The sequence below is a fragment of the Symphalangus syndactylus genome, chromosome 10, assembly GCF_028878055.3.
Source record: "Symphalangus syndactylus isolate Jambi chromosome 10, NHGRI_mSymSyn1-v2.1_pri, whole genome shotgun sequence".
NCBI lineage: Eukaryota > Metazoa > Chordata > Mammalia > Primates > Hylobatidae > Symphalangus > Symphalangus syndactylus.
Genome location: NC_072432.2, coordinates 65450027 through 65457141, shown reverse-complemented (window position 1 = coordinate 65457141; position 7115 = coordinate 65450027). Strand labels below are relative to the sequence as shown.

The following is a 7115-nucleotide window of genomic DNA, read 5'->3' as shown; positions in this document are numbered from 1 at the left end:
TTTAAACTATTGTATGATACTATCCAGTGTTGTCAAGAACATGTAGAAATGGACATATGCTCTGTTAAGAGCACATAGCACCACTAAAATTGCATTTTAGAAGTACAATTTCACAGTATGACACAAAATTTGGCTATCACTCTTCCAGAAAGATATCCTAAGAATATTTAAGAGAAGTATGCAAGAATTCAGAACATTTGGATCTAAGAAAATAATAAGATGCATAGATTACTTATTTCGTAACAAATCCCAGCAGTCTGGTCAGTACTCACAATTAAATATCTTCATATTTCTCTAACAAATATATAAAGTGTAAAACTGAGCAGGATAAATAAAGACTATAAATAGCCTTCTATGAGTTCTAGACAGGTGGTGACACAAAATGAATTTTCACCAAACACTGGAAAATATATGTGGTTTACATAATTTTTTATTGTCAGAATTACAGCAAAGAGAATGCAGAACTCTGCATCAAGAGATGTTCATCAGAGTGTTATTTATTATTCAATTAAATGTATATTAATAGTGGGTTAGCTAGGAGTAGTGGCTCATACCTGTAAACCTAGCACTTTGGGAGGCTGAGGCAGGAGAATAGATTGAGTCCAGGAGTTTGAGATAAGCCTGGGCATCATGGCAAAACCTTGTCTCCACAGAAAAATACAAAAATTAGCTGAGTGTGGTGGCACACACTTGTAGTCTCAGCTACTTGAAAGGCTGAGGTGGGAGGATCACTTGAGCCTGGGAAGTGGAGGTTGCAGTGAGCCAAGACTGTGCCACAGAGCTCCAGGCTGGGTGGCAGAGTGAGACTCTGTTTCTAAAAATAATAATAATAATGGATTAATTTAAAAGAAACTATGGTTATAGTAATACAATTGAATAACACTCATCCATTGAAAGGATGATATCAATTAGTATTCATTTAAATAGAATGACCTTCATAACATATTACTGAGTGAAAAAGTAAGTTGCAAAATGACATTATCAAGAATTTCTGTTTCTTGAATAATAAAGTAGACATACTTTCCCCTGTTCCTTTTACAAAGTACAACTAAGAACTTTGTACATTATAAATGAGAGAAATGTAAGAACTCTGAAAGGTGGGAAGAAGTCAGGCTGGTTGGGGACATCAGGATGCCAAAAATGATCCAGACTTTGACAATTGATCATTCAGCAATAAGGAATCCACCCCAATCAAGGAGTCACCAGAGACCACCACGTAGCTACAACTCCTACTCCTGTTCATCAGGCAGAAGAGGACTACCATCTGTTGGATATCAACAGAGGCCAAGTGGGGAACCTGAACTTCTATTTCCATATGTGTGAAGTCATAATGAGGTGGCAGCACCCTTCTCCTGTCAGAGTACTATCCAAAAATGTCAATTAAAACAGAAGGTTACAATTAGATGCCATGCCTCACAACATAATATGGAAATATCTAGGTTTCAGTAGAAAATCACTCATCACATGAAGCACCAGAAAATCTCAACCTGAATGAAAGGACAATTAATAGATGCCAACACCAGGATGGCAAGGAAGTTACAAATGTCTGACAAAGTTCCAAAAAGAGAGAAGAAAAAAGGTAGGGCTGAAATAGTACTTGAAGGAATAATGACTGGAAATTCCCAGTTAGCCAGAAATGTAAACCTAGAGATTTAAGAACCTGAGTGAATCTCAAACAGGACAAACTCAAGAAAGTCCACACCAAGGCACATCTGAAAACTAAACACAACGAAAAAATCTTCAAAGCAGTGAGAGAGAAATGACTGCTTACTATAGGAAAAAAAAAAAAACACATAGAATGACAGCAGATTTCTCATCAGACACCATGAAGAACAGAAGGAAGCAGCATAATACTTCTCACAAGCTGAGAGAAAAGAACTGGCAAACGAATCACACCCAGCAAAAATATGCATCAGAAATGAAGACGAAATCAATGCATCATCAAATGAAGGGAAAGTAAGAGCATTTGTCCCTACCAGACCTATCCTAAGAGAATGGCTAAAGGAAGTCCTCTAAACATAAAGGAAATGCTAAAAGAAGAAACCCTGGAACATCAGGAAAGAAGAACACAGTAAACAAAAATATGAGCAAATACAACAAGCTTTGCTTCTTCTTGACTGAAGCAAAAATTATAACACTAGTTGATACGTTTCTAAACATATGTAGAGGAAATATTTAATGCAATTATATTATAAATGAAAGATGAGAAAGGAACATAAATGGACATAACTAATGGACATTTACTATACTTTATTGAAGCTCATAAAATAAAAACACCAGTAGGCTGTGCTTTTTATATATAATATAATGTTTAGAGCAGCCACTAAAAATCTACACAAAGAGAAACACTCAAAAACACTATGGATAAATCAAAGTAGAATAGAATAAAACCTTTCAGTATCACACAGAAGACAGAGAGAATAAATAAAAACAAAACAAAACAAAAAGACAAAAAAACAGAAAGAACACACAGAAAACAAAAAATGGCAGAATTAAGCCCTAACAGATTAATAATTACGTTAATATCAATGGCCTAAATATATCAACTAAAAGGCATTGACTGAATTAAATGTTCTTTATAAGAAACTCACTTCAAATATAACGATATAGGCAGGTTTAAAGTAAAAGGATAGAAAAAGATATTTTATGCAAACGTCAATCAAAGTAAAGCAAAAGTGGCTATATCAGTATTAAATAAAGTAGACTTCAGAGAAAAAAAGGTTCCCAGAGCCAGAGAAGGGCATTATATAATAACGAAAGGGTAAATCCATGAAGATGACATAACAATCTTAAGTGTCAATGCACCAAATAGCACAGTTGCAAAGTATGTGAAGCAAAAGCTGATAGAAAAAGGAAGCATAGATAAATCCACAATTATAGTTGGAAACCTCAACATTACACTATCAACAATTGGTAGAACAACTATACAAGAAAGCTGGGCATGGTGGCTCTGCCTGTAATTCCAGCAGTTTGGGAAGCTGAGGCTGGAGGATCACTTGATCTCAGGAATTTGAGACCAGCCTGAACAATAAGGTGAAACACCGTCTGTACAAAAAATACAAAAATTAGCCAGGTGTAGTGGTGCAGGCCTGTAATCCCAGCTACTTAGGAGGCTGTAGTAGGAGGATTGCTGAAGCCCTGCAGGTTGAGGCTGCAGAGAAACATGGTCATGCCACCATATTCTGGCCTGGGTGACAGAGCAAGACCCTGTCTCAAAAACAAACAAACAAATAAAACTATAGAGAAAATCAGCAAGGATATAGAAGAACTCAACAACACCATAAAACCATCAAAATATAATTGGCATTAAAAAAACATAATATACATTATTTCCAAAAGCCCATGAGTGGAACATATACCAAAACAAACTGTAACCTGAGAGACAAAACAAATCCCCAACAATTTAAAAGAATTGAAATAATACATAATGTATTGTCTGACCACAAGGGAAACAAACTACAAATCAATAAAAGAAAGATAAGAGTAAAATCTCCAAATATTTGAAAACTAACACATGTCTAAATAAACCATGGAAATACATTTATTAGTTTGCTCCTTTCTGCCTGTGGATGCTGCCAAGGGAGAATCATTAAAGTCTCTCTTCCCACTGCCATCATGTCTAAGTCAGCATCTCCCAAAGAGCCTGATCAGGTGCAGAGAGCTTTCAAACAACCGACGAGAGTCTGAGCAGCCATTCAGAACAATGGGTAATGCTCATGGACTATGTGGTAATGAGAGACCCAAACACCAATTGCTCCGGGGGCTTTGGGTGTGTCACGTGGAGGAGGTGGATGCAGCCATGGATGCAAGGCTACATAAAGTGGATGAAAGAGTTGTAAAACCAAAGAGAGCTGTCTCAGGAGAAGATTCTCAAAGACCAGGTGCCCACTTAACTGTGAAAAAGATATTTGTTGGTGGCATTAAAGAAGACACCGAAGATCATCACCTAAGAGATTATTTTGAACAGTATGGGAAAATTGAAGTGATTGAAATCATGACTGACCCAGGCAGTGGCAAGAAAAGGGGATTTGCCTTTGTAACCTTTGATGACCATGACTCCGTGGATAAGACTGTCATTCAGAAATAGCATACTGTGAATGGCCACAACTGTGAAACTAGGAAAGCCCTGTCAAAGCAAGAGATGGCCAGTGCTTCATCCAGCCAGAGGTCGAAGGGCATCTGGAAACTTTGGTGGTGGTCTTGGGGTGGTTTCGGTGGGAATGACAACTTTGTTCATGGAGAAAACATCAGTGGTCATGGTGGCTTTGGTGGCAGCCATGGCGGTGGTGGATACGGTGGCAGTGGGGATGGCTATAATGGACTTGGTAATGATAGAAGCAATTTTGGAGGTGGTGGAAGCAATAACGATGTTGGCAATTACAACAATCTGTCCTCAAATTTTGGACCCACGAAGGGAGGAAACTTTGGAGGCAGAAGCTCTGGCCCCTAACGTGGTTGAGGCCAATACTTTGCCAACCACGAAACGAAGGTGGCTATGGTAGTTCCAGTAGCAGCAGTAGCTATAGCAGTGGCAGATTTCAATTACTGCCGGGAAAGAAAATTTCACAGGAGAGGAGAGCCAGAGAAGTGATGGGGAAGCTACAGGTCACAGCAGATTTGTGAACTCAGCCAAGCACAGTGGTGGCAGAGCCTAGCTGCTACAAAGAAGACATCTTTTAGACAATACTCATGAGTCTAGGGAAAACTTGAGGACTGTATTTATGACTAATTGTACAACAGATTATTTTAGTTTCCGTTTTGTGGAAAGTATAAAGCATTCCAACAAAGAGTCTTAATGTACATATATATGTTTTTGCACCCATGCCATTGATTGCTAAATGTAATAGTCTGATAATGCTTAATAAATGTGTCTTCTTAAATAAATAAATAATATTTATAATAACATTTAAAAAATTAACACCAATTGGGGAAAAGCAAAACTAAAACCTCTTCCAGCAATAGGAAAGGAGGAACCGCTTTCCAATTCATTTTATGAAGCTAATATTGCCTTGATATCAAAATAAGAAAAAGACATTTTTTAAACACAAAAAGAAAGAAAACTGCAGACCAATATTTATCATCAGTATAGATGCAAAAATCCTTATCAAAATGTTAGCAAATAGAAGTAAGCAATATATAAAATGATTAAACACCATATTCAAGTGAAGTTTATTTCAGAAATGCAAGGCCGGTTAAGTGGTTGAGAATCAATCAATATAATCCACCATATTAGCAGACTGAAGAAGAAAAATCACATCAATTAATTCAGAAGATGAATTTAACAAAGTTTAACACCAATTTATAATTTTTTAACTGTTATAAAAACAGGAATACAGGGTAATTTCCTAGACTTGATTTTTTAAAATCTACAAAACTCTATAGCTAACATGATACTTAATGGTGAAAAACTGAATTATTTACCTCTAGACCAAGAGAAAGATAAGGATCCCTGCTCTCAGCACTCCTATTCAATATAGTGCTGGAAGTTCTTGTCAGTGCACTAAAACAAGAAAAATAAATAAACAGCATGTAAATTGGAAGAGAGACATAATGTAAAATAGTACAGTCACTCTGGAAAATGGTTTGACAGTTTTTAAAAAAACTAAACATGCAATTACCGTAAGACCTAGCAACTGCACTCCTTGGTATTTACCCTAGAGAAATTGAGATTTATGCTTACAAAAACATCTATATACAAATATTTGTGTCAAAATTATTAGCATTAGCCAAGACCTGGAAACAACCCAGTCCTTCAACGACTGACTCATTAAAGAAACTGTGGTACATCCGTGTCATTGAATATCAATGAACAATAAAAAGGAATGAACTGTTGATACATGTAGGAACAATCTGGACAAATCTCTAGAGAATTATTCCCAATGAAAAAGTCAACCCCAAAGGTTACACTCTGTATCTTTTCATTCATATAACATTCTTGAAATGACAAAATTATAGAAATGGAAAACATATTAGAGTTATCAGGAGGGGAGTGTGGTGGGAGGGAAGTGGGTCTGTAAAAGAGCAGCATGAGGGAGGTTTGTGGAGATAGCAATGTTCTATAGCTTGACTATCAATGTCGGTATCATAGTTGTGATTTTACAAGATTTTGCCATTGAGGTAAACAAAGGAAAGTGTATATGCAGTCTCTCTGTAGTATTTTTCCCAATCACGTATGTATCTACAATTATATCCCCCAAAAATTAATTAAAAATGATTTTTAAATGCAGTCATATACTTTTATTTATGGAAAATTAAATACATCTACATATCCATATGTATAATCAAGTGGTCCAGATATATGCTCACCAAGCTGTTGACAGTAATTTTCCTTGGGTGTGGTATTTCAGGAGATTTTGCTATTTGCTTTTTTAAATTTTTAAATGTTATATGAGTAATGTGCATAATACATAAATATATTCTTATTGTAAAATAATATAAGTAGAAATTAAAAGCAAAATATTCTGCCAGATAAAATCCCCTCCAAAGGATAATAATTATTAGCATTTTGGCTTATATCCTTCCAGACCAAATTCTGTAACTGTATACAATTATGTATTGTGTATATGTGAATATATACATCTTTTCCGAATCATTTACAATAAATAGAATTATAGCCACCCTTCATAACTTCTTTTTTCAAAAATATGACTTGATAATATTTCTATGTCTGCAAATACTTACAACTACTTAATTTTTTAACCAGAGCATGGTTGTTCATAATTAATCTAATTCATTCCTATAGGTTTAGATTATTTTCTATTTTTGACTGTTATAAATAATGCCACATATGCATTCTTGCAAACTGTTTTGCAGATAGAGAAATACTTCTGTAGAATTGATTCTTAGAGATGAAATTTCTAGGGCAAAGGGGTTTTTCATTTCAAAACTTGAAAGAAGCTACCAAATTGCCCACTAAAAAAGTAGACAAAAATGTATACCTTCCAACTGTGTATGAGAATATTTGTTTAAAAAATACTAACACATAACATTATCAATCCAATTTTTATTTTTAAATTTTTAATCAAGAAAATTCAAAGATAAACTACATTAAGATATTTTTTCATACCCAACAAGACAAAAAAATTCTTGGCTTCATTTTACTTCTCTCCTACCCT

General features: G+C 35.3%; 1 pseudogene; it reads left to right on the top strand.

Annotated features, from left to right (window-relative positions):
* Positions 1–3615: 3615 nt before the first annotated feature.
* LOC129491614 (heterogeneous nuclear ribonucleoprotein A1-like) lies at positions 3616–4623 on the top strand (annotated as a pseudogene).
* The last annotated feature ends 2492 nt before the right edge of the window (positions 4624–7115 follow it).